Below are 18773 nucleotides of genomic sequence, written 5' to 3' on the forward strand. Positions count from 1 at the left end.
AAGAAGGCTTCTTGGACACACTTGGACAGCAATTAAAAGACCAAAAAGGGCTTGCAACTCCATACATGCACATAGAAGATACAAGGGCACTTTGGGCAGCCTCTAAAAGATGCATGAAACCCTAGGCAGCCTCTCAAGACATATTTAAGATCCTTATGAAGGCAAAATGAGGCAGATTTTCATCCACACCACTCCTCAAAGTTCGGCCAAGGCTCTCCAAGGCTTCTCCCCTTTGGTTCTTCATCTTCTTGCTTTCTTTTCTTTTATTTACCGTTTTGGTTCAGCCATGAGTGGCTGAAACCCTTAATTCTAGTTGAAATTTGTTTGAAACTAAGGTTGTTTAAAGGGTTGTGAGATCTGAACATAAAGCGTTTGCTTTTGGTTTGTTCAATATTCATGCAATTGTGTGCTTAAATCTAAGATTGCTTTGTTGTTTTGATCAAATTGGACACTTGTTTCTTAATTGCAAAGGTAATTGATTGTTAGTTGGGATATTTGTTAGTCCATAATTGCTGGAAATATTCTGACCTAAGAACACTTGGTGTAAAAACTAAGGAATTGTATGATCTAGCAACATCTCATGCGATTGAGTAGCTAGGGTTGGATCTCTCTCTTTCTTCATGCAATTGACAATTGTTTTGATGCCTAAGGTCTAAGGACATTCCTTGGTAATTTGTTAATTAGTAATTGATTAGAGGACGTTCCCTAATTGATTTAATCATAAGGAGAGACATGGTGGTGAGAAGCGTTTTCTATCCCCATAACTAATCTATTGAACCAATCAAGAAAACATAAGTTTCAATTATCAACTCAAACAACCAAAGTGGATGCATATCTTCAACTAGACCTTTCTCATATTGATTTCCTTAATTTATTTCAATTGCTTGCTGTTTTAATTGCTTTCAATAGTTGTTAGTCAAATCATCTCAAAACCCCCCTTTTTATTTTTATTGCACTTTACTTTCATTCAGCTTTCAATTACTTGCTTTCAATTGTGTTTTCACTTAGTTCTCTTGGTCTTGATTGAGAAAAATAAATAGGTAATCAATTCTCTGCGGATTCGATCATTCACCACTTTCTGCAGTTGTAAATTGTTGATAACCAAGAAGGTTATTTTTGACCCGCTTCGACAACCGCGAGTCAAAAATTGGCGCCGTTGCCGGGGAATTGATTTAACTTGTTTATTTTTTCTTTCATGACAAGGTCTGAACACAGGGACACTCTGCCCTTTGATCCAGAAATTGAACGCACCTCAGAAGATTAGGAAAGGAAGCTACCGAGCATTCTGCCCAACCTTCGGCCGCCGAAACCCATCAACCTTCGGCCGCCGAACCTTCCTTGCTCCAGCAACCGAATTTTGCACCAATGGCAGAACTAAATGCACAAGTTGCTGCCCCTAATGGACATGCTGTCCAGAATCAAATAGTTCAAGAAAATCCAGTCATGAGACCTCAAGTGCCAAGGGAAAGAATCATGAGAGAGTTAGCAACACCTATAGGTGATCAAGCACCTCTTTGCATCACCTATCCACCTCTTACGGTCCCCTTTGAACTTAAGACAGGTTTGATTCATCTTCTTCCTAAATTTTGAGGTAGAGAGAATGAAAATCCACACAAGCACTTGAAAGAATTTAATATTGTTTGTTCATCTATGAGACCTCAAGGGATCTCTGAAGATCATGTTAAATTAAGAGCTTTTCTCTTTTCATTAGATGACTTTGCTAAAGATTGGTTGTTTTATTTGCTACCTGGATCTATAACTTCTTGGGATGATATGGTCTAAACCTTTCTGGACAAATACTTCCCACCATCTAAATCAATTGACATAATAAGAGAAATTACTAGCATAAGACATAAACAAACTGAGGACTTATATGATTATTGGGAAAGGTTTGAAAGACTATGTACAGGTTGCCCACAACATGATATGTCAGACAGGTCTCTCATACAGTTCTTCTATGGATGATTGCTCCTATCAGAAAGAAAATTCATAAATGTAGCTTGTGGAGGATCCATTGCAGACAAGACACCAAGGGATATGAAAGAGTTGATATCTACCCTTGCAGCCTCATCTAGGCAATATGGAGAAGAAAAACAACTGCTAAGAGCCAATGAGGTAAGTTCCTCCACTATTTCTGAACTAACATCTGTGATGAAAGATTTTGCCATAGGACTGGTTCAACAGATTCAAGCAACCCAGCCACCTAAGCCATGTGGTATCTGTTCATATGTAGGACATCCAACTGATCAATGTCCTACACTCCAAGAAGACCCCCAGCAAGCAAATGCCATTGGATGGTACAATAACCAGCCCAGACGTGATTCGTACTCAAACACTTACAATCCAGGTTGGAGAGACCACCCCAATTTCAGCTATGGAAGAGCCAACAACACCCAGAACTAACAGAGAAATCAAGCCCAACCAGCACCTCAGAACTCCAACCAGAGCCTTAAAAAGATGATGGAAACACTGATAAACACCATGCAAGGCGTACGACAAGACCTATGACAAATGGCCACCTCCATAAATATAATCGAAACCCAAGGTAAGCTCCCTTCTCAAACTGAAACTAATCCCAGACAGAATGTCAGTGCTATTACTTTGAAAAGTGGAAAAGAGCTTCAAGATGCCAGATATGAGGAAGAAAAGCAAGTTGCACAAGAGCCTACCCCATCTGAAACCACCCTTGCGCCATCTGCGCAACCCCATCTCCATGAGCCAGCCTCTCCAGCGCAATCTAAAACATCACCTGCGCAAAAGACTGAACCAAAGGTACGTTTTCACATTCCACCTCCTTTTCCAAAAAGATTTGAAAGAACACAAAAAGAAAAAGAAGAAAAGGAGATCCTTGAGACTTTTAGAAAGGTGGAAATCAACATACCACTACTAGATACTATCAAGCAAATTCCAAGGTACGCAAAATTTCTGAAAGAATTGTGTACCAATAGAAGAAAGCTAGCTGCAAGAGAGAAAGTAAGTGTAGGTGAGGTTGTCACTGCTGTCATTAAAAGAGAGCTCCCTACTAAGTGCAAAGACAAAGCTATGTTTGCTATCTCTTGCAAGATTGGGAATGTTGGAATCAAGATAGCTATGTGTGATCTTGGTGCTTCTATAAATGTTATGCCTCTCTCCATCTATAAATCTCTGAATGCATGTGCACTAAAAGACACAAGAGTTGTGATCCAATTAGCTGATAGATCTGTGGTATATCCATTAGGTGTCCTAGAAGATGTGTTAGTTCAAGTAGATGAACTTGTCTTTGCTGCTGATTTCTATGTGATTGATACTGAAGAAGATAGTTGCAATGCTAGTTCTGATATCCTTCTTGGGCGTCCTTTCTTGAGTACTGCTAGAACTAAAATTGACGTGCATGATGGTACTTTAACCATGGAGTTTGAAGGAGAAGTGATTAAATACAATGTCTATGATGCCATAAAATATCCACATGATATGTCCCCTATTTATGGTCTTGATATTGTTGACTGTTTGAATCAGGAAATTTTTGATGAAAATCAAGACGATATTCTTAACAATGATTTCTGCCAAGAAACTGATCAGGTACAAATTGAGAGGCAGAAAGAGACTGTCTGCAGCATCCAGCAAATTGATGTTGCGCAAGCTGAAGCCAACTTTCGGCCGCCGAATCCAGTTCCCTTTCGGTTGCCGAATCCTACCGACTTGCAAACACCGAATTCTGCTTCGCAAACTGAGACCGACACACTGACTGAAGACACTTTTCGATCGCCGAACACAGGTAATCTTCGGCCGCCAAATCCGACTACCTTTCAGACGCCGAATTTTTCCTCACCGCCTGCAGCACAGATTAAAGCCATGAGCTCTCGGCCTCCGAACTCAGCTGACTTTCGGCCGCCGAATACAGACAATCTTCGGCCGTCGAACCTTTTTCCACAGCCTCCGACGCAAGCAAGCTCTTCCAGCCCACCTCCTCTGCAGTCAAGCCAGAAAGCATCAGAATCAGATCTGAAACCTCTCCCAGACCATCTGAAATACATGTACTTGGGAGTTGACAAGACACTACCAGTAATAGTGTCCAATGAGTTAAGCCAACATGAAGAAGCAAGCCTCTTGAAGGTACTGCAGAAGCATAAAGGAGCCATAGGGTGGACCATAGATGACATCAAAGGTATTTCTCCTTCCACATGCATGCATAGAATACACATGGAAGATGAATGCAAGCCAGTTAGAGATGCTCAAAGAAGACTAAATCCACCCATAATGGAAGTAGTAAAGAAAGAAATAGTCAAGCTCCTTGATGCCGGTTGTAACGACCCGAAAATCGGACCGCTACCGGCGCTAGGATCCAGATCGGCTTAAGGCCGCCAGGACCCGTAGCAAGCCTGACATACATCCTGTAAACCTGTGTAGTCCCATACATGATCATACAAATACATAAACATGTAAACTTTTTCTTTCCTAAATCAAGCTTAACCTGTGCATGCACAATAACATAACCCTAAACCTCACACTGGAGCCCTCATCAAATGCTCCAATGGGGTAACAATAACATACATTAAGCTTGATTACTCATCTCATCAAATAATAACAGTGATCATGTATTAAAAGGGATACCATACACATAGGGTCAAGCACAATCTCTAATCCTCAATAACATTATTACATACATGACTTTACAATTCTTTTACATCACAGTTTTATCATGTCCACACTTCTAACTATTCCATAAGCATGACTTTACTCTTCTTGACTCCTCTGTCTAGCCCGTACCTGCAACCCTGGGGGATTAGGGAAAAGGGGTGAGCTACTAGAGCCCAGTGAGCAGAATAATAAAAATATTTAAATCATATGTCATAATGGAATGCAACACATCACAGACATATCACATCACGGATGGTATTGTCACCAATAGTCCTTTACATTCCAAAGTGCCGGGATGTAGAATGGGTCAACCGGTCTTTCTCTTAAACATATCATAACATAACATTTCCAAGGTGCCGGGACGTAGAATGGGTCAACCGGTCTTTCTCTTACATAGTGCCGGGACGTAGAATGGGTCAACCGGACTTCCATACCATATCATGCCGTACCATCATCATATCATATCATATGAGGACTAAAGGATCATCCAATAACCAATCCACATCAACATCATAGAATGCAATGCAACATATTCGTGAATTCTAATGCAAAAACCAAGGATATCACATGGCATTCAGGATGCATGAACATGCTCAGACTTTATAACTTATTTGCTTTAAAACATAAAGGTTTATTCTACTCACCTCAGCTAGCTCTGACAATGACTGAAGCAGCTGACTCACTGCTGGGGTCCTCAGTTCCTCGGGTCCGAACCTACACAGGTGGACTCAAATGAGGGACCAAACATACTAGAACATGACTCTAAAACATCCCCCAAAAACCCCCCCTAAAACACCTCAAAACAATCATGCAAAACATGCAAAGGAAGGCTGAACAGGGCACTTTCGGCGGCAGGTTCAGCTGCCAAAAGTCCCTCCAGAGCCGAAAGTCAGGCAGGTTCGGCGGCACCTTCGGCGGCTGAAACTCCCAGACAGAGACGAAACTCATGCATGTTCGGCGGCACTTTCGGCGGTCGAAACTGCCCTCCAGAGACAAAAGTCCTCTTTCGGGGGCAGGCTTCGGCAGCCAAAGGCTGCCTCCACAAGCGGGTTCGGCGGCCGAAAGTTCCTTCGGCGGCCGAACCTGAGTTTTTCCAAAGTGGCAGAAACTCGGCTCCAACATGCACAAACGCCTCCCAAACCTTTCAAACATGCATAAACCTATTCTACAACACTCCCAATCATACACAAACAAGCATACAAGTTCATAGGGGTCTCAAACTAGCCTAAACCCCAACTACAACACATCAAACATACCCACATTGCTCATAAACACACATTAAACCCATAAACTCAAAACAACCTAAACATGCATTTCTACTCTATAAACTTGCATAAAACTTGTTAAAACATATAGTGAGCTTAAGATCGGCCCTTACCTCTTGAAGATCGAGAGAAAAACGACCCTAGCTCGGAGATGGGAGAGATTGAGTTTTCTTGAACCTCAAAGCTCCAAAACTTGCTTTATACTTGAAAAATCTTCAAAACAAGGTGAAAACTAGTGAAAATCGTGAAAGATTTGAAGGAAGAAACTCAAGATCGGTGAGGGACGGCGGAGAACTTACCTTGGCCGAAAATGGGGAGAAAAGCTTGCCCGTTTTCGGCTAAGGGACCCTTTTATAAGTGGCTGGCCAGGCCACATTCGGGGGCCGAACGTGCCTCCGCATGCATGCCATGTTCGGCCGCCGAACATAAGGTTCGGTGGCCGAACCTGGACTTCCCTCACTTATGCTTTCGGGGGCCTAAAGCACTCTCGAAGTGCATGCATGTTCGGCGGCCGAACCTGGGTCTTCCTCCAAGATTGTTTTCATGCAAAAACTCATTTTCCTTCTAGCTTAAAAACATAAAATACATTAAAACATTTTATAAAAACATGATTTTACCCTTCTAGAGGTCTCCGACATCCGAGATTCCACCGGACGGTAGGAATTTCGATACCGGAGTCTAGCAGGGTATTACATTCTCCCCCCCTTAAGAACATTCGTCCCCAAATGTTCCTCAACTAGCACAAGCAAGTCATAGTACATATCATACACATAGAACACATGAAACACACAAGAAACTAACCTTAGAAAAGATAAGGGTATTGCTGGAGCATGGACTCCCGTGTCTCCCAAGTGCATTCTTCCAAATTGTGGTGGTTCCAAAGGACTTTCACCATCGGGATTTCCTTGTTTCTCAACTTTCTGATCTGGGTGTCTATGATCCGCACTGGCTGCTCAACATAGGTGAGATCTTCTTGGATCTCCACATCAGGCTCACTAAGAACCTTGCCTGGATCTGACACGAACTTCCTCAACATGGAAACATGGAAAACCGGATGGATTCTTTCCACTGAAGCAGGTAAATCCAGCTTGTACGACACATTCCCAATCTTTTGCAAGATTTCAAAGGGTCCGATGTATCGTGGGGCTAGTTTACCTTTCTTCCCAAAGCGAACCACTCCTTTCATAGGAGACACCTTGAGCAATACCAGATCCCCCTCCTAAAACTCTACTTGCCTTCTGTGGATGTCTGCATAACTCTTCTGTCTGCTTGCAGCAGTCTTAATTCTTTCTCTGATTATGGGTACCACCCTACTGGTGATCTCTACTAGCTCAGGCCCTGCCAAGGTCTTCTCTCCAACTTCCTCCCAGTAAACAGGTGACCTGCACTTCCTTCCATATAAAGCTTCATATGGAGCCATCCCGATACTAGCATGATGGCTGTTATTGTAGGCAAACTCCACCAAGGGTAGATGCTGCCTCCAAGAACTGCCAAAATCTAGCACACACATTCTAAGCATATCCTCCATCGTCTGGATGGTCCTCTCTGATTGTCCGTCTGTCTGTGGATGGAAAGCAGTGCTAAAATCCAACCTGGTACCCATGGCATTCTGCAGACTCCACCAAAACCTGGAGGTGAACTGGGGTCCTCTATCGGACACTATTGAAACAGGAACCCCATGCAGCCTGATAATCTCATCAACATACACCTGCGCCAACTTGTCCACAGAATAGCCACTCTTGACAGGAATGAAGTGAGCAGATTTGGTGAGTCTGTCCACAATCACCCATATGGAGTCCAATCTATTGGACATCGCCAGTAACCCCACTACGAAGTCCAAAGCTATATTCTCCCATTTTCACTCTAGAATAGGTAGCGAGTTAAGCATTCCAGCCGGCTTCTGATGTTCCAGCTTCACCCTTTAACACACTTCGCAGGCTGACACAAACTGTGCCACTTCTCTCTTCATAGCTAGCCACCAATAAACTTTCTTCAGATCTTGGTACATCTTGGTGGCTCCGGGGTGAACGCTGTATCTTGCATTATGGGCCTCTCTCATAATGTCTCCTTTTATCCCTATGTCGTCTGGTACACACAATCGGCTCCCATAGTGGAGGATCCCCTTGTTGTCGAATCTGAACTCACTATCTTTGCCTGACTGAACAGTTCTGGCAATCTTCACTAACTCTGGGTCCTCATGCTGTTTCTGAGCCACCTGCTCCAGAAACACGGGTGCCACTCTCATTTGAGCAATCAATGCACCTGTACCAGACAACTCCAACTGTAGACCTTCATCAATGAGCTTGTAAAACTCCTTCACCACCGGTCTCCTCTCCGCCGTGACGTGGGATAGACTGCCTAGTGATTTCCAGCTTAGGGCGTCTGCCACAACATTCGCCTTACCCGGATGGTACTGAATCATGCAATCATAATCACTTAGCAGCTCTACCCATCTTCTCTGTCTCAAGTTCAAATCTCTTTGACTCAGGATGTATTGCAGGCTCTTATGATCTGTGAAGATCTCGCATTTAACCCCATAGAGGTAGTGCCTCACATCTTGAGTGCAAAGATTACTGCTGCCATCTCCAGGTCATGTGTGGGGTAATTCAACTCATGCTTCTTCAGCTGTCTCGAAGCATAAGAAATCACCCTTTCATTCTGCATTAGCACACAACCCAGTCCCACACGGGACGCATCACAATAGACTGAGAAGTCTTCATTACTAGATGGCAGAGCTAAAACTGGTGCTGAAGTCAACCTCTTCTTTAGCTCTTCAAAACTCTCTTCGCATTGGTCGGTCCACACAAACTTCTGATTCTTTCTGGTCAATCTGGTCAGAGGAGCTGCAATCTTGGAGAAGTCCTGAACGAACCTCCTGTAGTAACCTGCCAAACCCAAGAAACTCCTGATTTCTGTCACTGAAGTGGGTCTAGGCCAGTTAGCCACAACTTCTACCTTCTTGGGGTCCACCTCTATTCCATTTTCTGACACAACATGCCCCAAGAATGAGATGCTCCTCAACCAGAATTCACACTTGGAGAACTTGGCATACAAGTCGTGTTCCCTCAAGGTCTGCAGAACCAACTTCAGATGATGGGCATGCTCCTCTGCATTCCTAGAATACACTAAGATATCATCTATGAAGACAATAACAAAGTGATCCAGGTACTGGCTAAACACTTTGTTCATGAGATCCATGAATGCTGCAGGGGCGTTGGTTAACCCGAACGGCATAACAAGGAACTCAAAATGCCCATATCTAGTCCTGAAAGCTGTCTTTGGCACATCTTCCTCTCTTATCCTCAGCTGATGGTACCCAGATCTCAGATCTATTTTGGAGAAACAACCCGCTCCTGCTAGCTGGTCGAATAGATCATCGATCCTTGGCAAAGGGTACCTATTCTTGGTAGTGACTTTATTCAACTGCCTGTAGTCGATACAAAGTCTAAGGGATCCATCCTTCTTTTTCACAAACAAGACTGGAGCACCCCAAGGTGAGGTACTCGGTCGGATGAAGCCCTTTTCTACCAGCTCTTGCAACTGTTCTTTCAATTCCTTCAACTCAGCTGGAGCCATCCTGTAGGGAGGGATAGAGATCGGTCTAGTTCCAGGCATCAATTCTATCTCGAACTCTATCTCCCTAGCAGGTGGTAAACCTGGCAGCTCGTCTGGGAATACATCTAAAAACTCCCTGACCACTGGCACCGAGGCGGGTTCTCTCACCTGACTGCTAAGCTCTCTTACATGAGCCAAATACCCCTGACATCCCTTCCTAAGCAACCTATGAGCCTGAAGAGCTGATATCAGACCTCTAGGTGTACCCCTCCTGTCTCCCCTAAAGACAACCTCTGACCCATCCTGACCTCTGAACCTGACTACCTTGTCCCTGCAGTCCAAGGTAGCACCATGGTAGATAACCAGTCCATCCCTAGAATGACGTCAAAATCTGTCAAGTCTATAACCACAAGGTCGGCGGAAAGGCATCTTCCCTCAACAAAGACTGGACTGCACTGGCAGACTAACTCTGCCACTGATGGATCACACTTGGGTCCACTGACCCAGAGAGGACACTCTAACCCAGAGATCATCAGACCCAACCTCTCTACGGCTCTCGGAGCAATAAAAGAATGAGATGCACCAGGGTCCATCAAGGCATACACATCTGAACAACCAATGACTAAGTTACCTGCCACCACGGTGTTAGATGCATCTGCCTCCTGCTGAGTCATAGTGAAGATCCGTACTGGAGCTGATGGACCTTCACCTCTGAAACCCGCTGAAGAAGAGGCTGACCCTCTCCCTCTACCTCTGCCACTGGCCTGAGTCGTGGCTGGAGCTGCTGGCTGCGCTACACTACCTGAAGCTGTCTGCTGGGACTGTGCCCCGAAAGCTGCCCTAGGACACTCTCATGCCATGTGTCCCTCTTGCCCGCATCTGAAGCAAGCTGTCGTCCCAACCAGACATACTCCCTTGTGCGGCTTTCCACACTTCTTGCATACTGCATTATCCGCACCAGAGCTTGAGCCACTCCCTAGTCCCATACCTGATTTGATCTTGTTCCAGAACTTGTTCTTCTTGGGCTTCCTAGTGGTGTTACTCCACCTTTTGCTACCTGAAGCTGCTGCACTCAGAGAAGAAGAGCCCGGGGTCTTAGAACCAGAGGGCTGTGCCACTGACTGTTTAACTGTCCCCTCAATGATGGCACTGGCCTCCATTTTCCGGGCCATATATACTATGGCATGGAAGCTCTCCCTATCTGCTGACTGAATCAAGGAGGAATACCTGGAATGGAGTTTCATGATATACCTCCTTGACCTCTTCTGGTCTGAGTCAAGATTTTGCCCTGCAAATGGCAACAGCTCCAAGAATCTATCTGTGAACTCATCCACACTCATATCATCAGTCTGTCTCAACTGTTCAAACTCTATCATCTTCAATTCCCTTGAGCTGTCAGGGAAAGCCCATCCTGCAAACTCGTTTGCAAACTCTTCCCAAGACATGCTGTCCACCCTCGGGTCCACATAATTCTTAAACCACTCTCGGGCCTTTTTGCATTTGAGTGTGAACCCAGCCATCTGAATGGCTCTACTGTCATCAGCCCCAATCTCATCTGTGATCACCTTGACCCTCTCAAGATACACAAACGGGTCATCCCCTTTTTCATACTGAGGAGCACCCAACTTCATATAGTCGGTCATCTTGACCTTGCTCCCACCAGATGAGCTAGGCTTAGGTACTGGGGTTTCTTGTACTGTGGGTCCTACTGGTGGAGGAGGAGGAGCAGCATCCCCTGGGATAGGGTTTGCTGGATTTGGATAGTAAGGTGGAGGTGGGTATATGGGGTACTATGGGTATGGTGGGTAGTAAGATGGGTATGGCATGTGAGAAGGTTAAGGATTAAAACTGGGGTAATCCGATGTACCTCCCATCGAATACTCGGGATTTTGAGAAAAGGGTGGGTAGTGTGGTGGCTGAACAAATCCCGAGGCCTGGGTGCTTCCTTGGGACTCTCCCATTCCCTCTTCCGACATGCTCACTCCTAAACTGCCATCCCTCCTCTGGTCCACATCCATCTCATCCCTCATATCCTCAGACATTCCTCCCTGAACTGTTCCCCTCACTGATCTGCTTCTACCTAGATCCAAAGACCTTCTAGGGTCTCTTACTGCTCTTTCTCTGCTGGACCTACTAGACATTGCCCTAGGCAATGCTGGAGGACGGGTGCTAGTGCCCTCATCCTCTGGTGGTACTCCAGTCAATCGTGCTGATCGACGAGTTCCTCCCATCCTGTTTTCTGAAAAACAGTACACATCACATAAACATCAGCATCATATGGTTCATGGGAACACATGAACCCGCATCACATACGTCACATAACATAGCATTAATGCACATGTATATAATCATGGCATTTCACATTATCATACAAGACAGGACTCAACATCCTATCCTAGTGGACATGATCTTTCCTATTGTGCTTGACCTTCTATAACATCTATGAGCCCGACACTCTAGATCCGACCATATGAACCTAGGGCTCTGATACCATTCTGTAACGACCCAAAAATCGGACTGCTACCGGCGCTAGGATCCAGATCGGCTTAAGGCCGCCGAGACCCATAGCAAGCCTGACATACATCTTGTAAACCTGTGTAGTCCCATACATGATCATACAAATACATAAACATGTAAACTTTTTCTTTCATAAATCAAGCTTAACCTGTGCATGCACAATAACATAACCCTAAACCTCACACTGAAGCCCTCATCAAATGCTCCAATGGGGTAACAATAACATACATTAAGCTTGATTACTCATCTCATCAAATAATAACAATGATCATGTATTAAAAGGGATACCATACACATAGGGTCAAGCACAATCTCTAATCCTCAATAACATTATTACATACATGACTTTACAATTCTTTTACATCACAGTTTTATCATGTCCACACTTCTAACTATTCCATAAGCATGACTTTACTCTTCTTGACTCCTCTGTCTAGCCCGTACCTACAACCCTGGGGGATTAGGGAAAAGGGGTGAGCTACTAGAGCCCAGTGAGCAGAATAATAAAAACATTTAAATCATATGCCATAAGGGAATGCAACACATCACAGACATATCACATCACGGATGGTATTGTCACCAATAGTCCTCTACATTCCAAAGTGCCGGGACGTAGAATGGGTCAACCGGTCTTTCTTTTAAACATATCATAATATAACATTTCCAAGGTGCCGGGACGTAGAATGGGTCAACCGGTCTTTCTCTTACATAGTGCCGAGACGTAGAATGGGTCAACCGGACTTCCATACCATATCATGTCGTACCATCATCATATCATATCATATGAGGACTAAAGGATCATCCAATAACCAATCCACATCAACATCATAGAATGCAATGCAACATATTCGTGAATTCTAATGCAACAACCTAGGATATCACATGGCATTCATGATGCATGAACATGCTCAGACTTTATAACTTATTTGCTTTAAAACATAAAGGTTTATTCTACTCACCTCAGCTAGCTCTGACAATGACTGAAGCAGCTGACTCACTGCTGGGGTCCTCGGTTCCTCGGGTCCGAACCTACACAGGTGAACTCAAATGAGGGACCAAACATACTAGAACATGACTCTAAAACATCCCCCAAAAACCCCCCTAAAACACCTCAAAACAATCATGCAAAACATGCAAAGGAAGGCTCAACAGGGCACTTTCGGCGGCAGGTTCGGCCGCCGAAAGTCCCTCCAGAGCCGAAAGTCAAGCAGGTTCACCGGCACCTTCGGCGTCCGAAACTCCCAGACAGAGACGAAACTCATGCATGTTCGGCGGCACTTTCGGCGGCCGAAACTGCCCTCCAAAGATGAAAGTCCTCTTTTGGGGGCAGGCTTCGGCAGCCGAAGGCTGCCTCCACAAGCGGGTTCGGCGGCCGAAAGTTCCTTCGGCGGCCGAACCTGAGTTTCTCCAAAGTGGCAGAAACTCGGATCCAACATGCACAAACGCCTCCCAAACCTTTCAAACATGCATAAACCTATTCTACAACACTTCCAATCATACACAAACAAGCATACAAGTTCATAGGGGTCTCAAACTAGTCTAAACCCCAACTACAACACATCAAACATACCCACATTGCTCATAAACACACATTAAACCCATAAACTCAAAACAACCTAAACATGCATTTCTACTCCATAAAATTGCATAAAACTTGTTAAAACATATAGTGAGCTCAAGATCGGCCCTTACCTCTTGAAGATCGAGAGGAAAACGACCCTAGCTCGGAGATGGGAGAGATTGAGTTTTCTTGAACCTCAAAGCTCCAAAACTTGCTTTATACTTGAAAAATCTTCAAAACAAGGTGAAAACTAGTGAAAATCATGAAAGATTCGAAGGAAGAAACTCAAGATCGGTGAGGGACGGCGGAGAGCTCACCTTGGCCGAAAATGGGGAGAAAAGCTCGCCCGTTTTCAGCTAAGGGACCCTTTTATAGGTGGCTGGCCAGGCCACATTCGGGGGCCGAACGTGCCTCCGCATGCATGCCATGTTCGGCGGCCGAACATAAGGTTCGGCGGCTGAACCTGGACTTCCCTCACTTATGCTTTCGGGGGCCTAAAGCACTCTCGAAGTGCATGCATGTTCGGCGGCCGAACCTTGGTCTTCCTCCAAGATTGTTTTCATGCAAAAACTCATTTTCCTTCTAGCTTAAAAACATAAAATACATTAAAACATTTTATAAAAACATGATTTTACCCTTCTAGAGGTCTCCGACATCCGAGATTCCACCGGACGGTAGGAATTCCGATACCAGAGTCTAGCAGGGTATTACACCGATATCATATACCCGATCTCTGATAGCAAATGGGTGAGTCCTGTGCATGTAGTCCCAAAGAAAACTGGGATTACCATTGTGCCAAATGCTGAAGGAGAACTTGTTCCCACAAGAGTTCAGAATGGATGGAGAGTTTGCATGGACTATAGGAAGCTCAACGCTGCCATAAGGAAGGACCACTTCCCACTACCATTCATTTATCAGATGCTAGAAAGGCTTGCAGGTAAATCTCATTATTGTTGTCTTGATGGTTATTCAGGTTTTTATCAGATTCCAGTCGCTCCGGAGGACTAAGAAAAGACCACCTTCACTTGTCCTTTTGGCACTTTTGCCTTTAGGAGAATGCCATTTGGACTATGCAATGCGTCTGCCACCTTTCAGCGATGCATGATGAGCATATTCTCTTACTATGTGGGTAAGACAATTGAAGTGTTCATGAATGATTTCACAGTGCATGGCAACTCTTTTAAGGAATGCCTTGCCAACTTGGAAAAGATCTTACAAAGATGCATTGAGTCTAACCTTGTGCTTAATTATGAAAAATGTCATTTTATGGTTAATCAAGGTATGGTCTTAGGTCATGTTCTTTCAGCAAAGGGCATTGAAGTGGACATAGCTAAGGTGGATACCATCAAAAATCTGCCTTACCCCACAAATGTTAGAGACATCCGGTCATTCCTTGGCCACGCAGGATTCTATAGAAGATTCATCAAAGATTTCTCAAAAATTACTTTGCCATTATGCAAATTGCTCCAACAGGATGTAACATTTGATTTTGATGCAGATTGCAAAAAGGCATTTGATTTGATTAAAGAATTGCTTGTGACTGCCCCAATTATTCAGGGACCTGACTGGAACTTGCCATTTGAAATCATGTGTGATGCAAGCAATTATGCAGTAGGAGCAGTCTTGGGGCAACGTGTGGGAAACACACCCCATATCATTCACTATGCCTCTCGCACACTGGATGCTGCACAAAGCAACTACACAAAAACTGAAAAAGAGCTCTTGGCAGTTGTGTTTGCTTTAGAGAAATTCATACCTTACCTCTTGTGAACTAAAGTCATTGCCTATTCTGACCATGCAGCTTTGTAATATCTGATCAAGAAAAATGAAGCAAAACCAAGACTCATTAGATGGATTCTGCTCCTACAAGAATTTGATCTAGAAATAAGAGACAAAAAAGGAAAAGAAAATCTTGTAGCCGACCATCCCAACCGGCTTCCATCTAGATCTACGCCTTGTCCAGTCAAGGAAGACTTTCCAGATGAACATCTGTTTGTCACTCACTCTGCCTAAGCGATCATGCCAAGCACGCCACACCCCAGGGAAGTATTCAAATTCCTTTGTTGTAATACCCGGCTAGACTCCGATAACGGAATTCCTACCGTCCGGTGGAATCTCGGATGTCGAAAACCTCTAGAAGGGTGAAATCATGTTTTTATAAAATGTTTTAATGTATTTTATGATTTTAAACAAGAAAGAAATTGAGTTTTGAATGAAAAAGACTATTGAGGCATTTTCAGGTTCGGCCGCCGAACATTGGATGGTTTAGGGGGGCAAGTTAGGCTTCCGAAAGAGACAAAGGTTTGGCCGCCGAACCTCATGTTCGGCCGCTGAACTTGCATGAGTTTTGGAGGCACTTTAGGCTGCCGAAAGGTGGTCTGGCAGCCCTATAAAAGGGCTCCATGGACGAAATGGGCAAGCTTTCTCCCCATTTTCGGCCAACGGTGAGTCCATGCCCTCCCATGGTCGTTTTTGATGTTTTTCCTTCAATCTCTCATGTATTAACAAGTTTTATCTCGGTTTGAAGATATTTGAGCAAGTTTTGGAGCTTGGAGACCAAAGAGTGGATTTCTCCCCCATCTCCGAGTTGGATCGTCTTCCCTCTCGATCTTCAAGAGGTAAGAGTAGATCTACACTTCTTTTCATGTTTTAAACGAGTTTTATGAAGTTTTATGGGGTAGAAATGCATGTTTAGGTTATTGTTGGTTTTATGGTTAATGTTATGTTTCTGAGCAATGTGGGTTGTTTGATGTGTTGTAGTTGGGGTTTAGGATAGTTTGAATCCCCTAAGAGCTTATATGCTTGAGTTTGCATGTTGTAGAATAGGTAAATACATGTTGAAAGAGTTTGGAGGCTTTTGTGCATGTTAGAGGCTGAGTTTCTGCCCTTTGGAAGAACTCAGGTTCGACAGCCGAAGGCTCTTTCGACCGCCGAACCTGCCTGTGGTAGCATGTATCGGCTGCCGAACCCTGCCCCCAAAAGTGGACTTTCGGCTCTGGAAGGGAGTTTCGGCCGTCGAAGGTGTCGCCGAACATGCATGAGTTTCGTCTCTGGAGGGAACCTTCGGCAGCCGAAAGTGCCGTCGAAGGTGCATGGCTTTCGGCTTTGGAGGGACTTTCGGCCGCCGAACCTGCCGCCGAAAGTGCCCTGCTCAGCCTTCCTTTGCATGATTTATGTGATTGTTTTAAGGTGTTTTAGGGGGTTTTTGGGGAGTATTTTAGAGTCATGTTCTTGGATGTTTGGTCCCTCATTTGAGTCCACCTGTGTAGGTTCGGACCCGAGGAACCGAGGACCCCAGCAGTGAGTCAGCTACTTCAGTGTCTTGTCAGAGCTAGCCTAAGGTGAGTGGAATAACTCTTTATGCTTTTAAGTAAATAAATCAGTTCTTAACATGATTCACGCATTATGAATGCCATGAGATATACTAGAGTGCTTGCATTAGAACTCACGAATATGTTGCATTGCATATTATGTTGTTGATGTGGATGAATGTTGAATGATCCTTTAGCCCGCACTATGATATGATATGATATGGTATGGTATGGAAGACCAGTGAGGCCCATTCTACGCCCCTGGCACTATGTAAGAGAAAAACCAGTGAGGCCCATTCTACGCCCCTGGCATATTGGAATGTTATGTTATGTAATGTAAGAGAAAGACCAGTGAGGCCCAGTCGACGCCCCTGGCACTATTGGAATGTGTAGTGGGCTATTGGTGACAAGTTCATCCTTGACGTGATTTGTCTGTGATGTGATGCATTCCATGATATCATATGTTTTAATAATGTTTTATTATTCTGCTCACTGGGCTCTAGTAGCTCACCCCACTCCCTTAATCCCCCAGGTTTGCAGGTACGGGATAGACCAGGAGGCCAGCTAGAGTAAAGTTATGTTCTATGTAATAGTTAGTTGTGGACATGAGAATGATGTAATGTATAGTACAGCTATGTAATGTATAGTACAGCTATGTAATGTAATGATGAGTATTGAGGTTTAGAATTGTGCTTGACCCTAGTATGTTGTTAATCCCTTTTGAGTTCATGATTTTAATGATGTTTATGTAAACCAAACTTAATAAATGTTATGTTACCCCATTGGAGCAATTGATGAGGACTCCAGTGTGGGCTTGATGATTATGTATATGAATAGTGCATGCACAGGTTGAGTTTGGTGAATGAATGAAAAGAAAAGTTTAAAATTTTTATGTATGCGTTGATCATGTATGGGATTAAACAGGTTTACAGGATGAATGTTTGGCTTGCTACGGGTCCCGGCGGCCTTAAGCCGATCTGGATCCTAGCGCTGGTAGCGGTCCGAATTCCGGATCATTTCAGATTGGTATCAGAGCCCTAGGTTCATATGGTCGGACCTAGAGTGTCGGGCTCATACATGTTCTAGAAGGTCAAGCACAATAGGGAAATCATGTCCACTAGGATAGGATGTCGAGTCCTGTCTTAAATAATGATGTGAAATGCCATGATTTTATGCATGTGCATTGATGATATGCTATGTATGTGATGTACGTGATGCGGGTTCATGTGTTTGCACATGAACCATTTGATGCTAATGTTTATGTGATGTGTGCTATTTTTCAGTAAGCGTGATGAGAGGAACTCGTCGATCTGCACGATTGACTGGAGTACCACCCCAGAACGAGGGCACGGATGCCCGTCCTCCAGCATTGCCTAGGGCAATGTCCTGCAGGTCAAGCAGGGAGAGAACATTGAGGGACCCTAGAAGGTCTTTTGATGTGAGCAGAAGAGGGACAGTGCAAGGAGGAATGTCAGAGGATGTGGGGGATGATATGGATGTGGATCAGAGGAGGGATGGCAGTTTTGGAGTGAGTATGTCGGAAGAGGGCATGGGAGAGTCCCAAGGAGGCACTCAGGCCTCGGGATTTGTTCAGCCACCCCAGTACCCACCCTTTTCTCAGAATCCTGGGTATTCAATGGGAGGTACATCGGATTACCCCAGCTTTAACCCTTATCACTCACACATGCCATACCCACCTTTCTACCCACCATACCCATAGTACCCTATGTACCCACCCCCATCTTTCTACCCAGGTACAGCAAACCCTACCCCAGGGGATGTTGCACCTCCTCCACCACCAGCAGCACCTACTATCCCAGAAACCCAAGTACCAAAACCTAGCTCATCTGGAGGGAGCAAGGTCAAGATGACCGACTACATGAAGCTGGGTGCTCCCTAGTATGAAACCGGTGATGACCCGTTTGTGTATCTTGAGAGGGTCAGAAT

The sequence above is a fragment of the Manihot esculenta genome, chromosome 9, assembly GCF_001659605.2.
Source record: "Manihot esculenta cultivar AM560-2 chromosome 9, M.esculenta_v8, whole genome shotgun sequence".
In the NCBI taxonomy this organism is placed as follows: domain Eukaryota; kingdom Viridiplantae; phylum Streptophyta; class Magnoliopsida; order Malpighiales; family Euphorbiaceae; genus Manihot; species Manihot esculenta.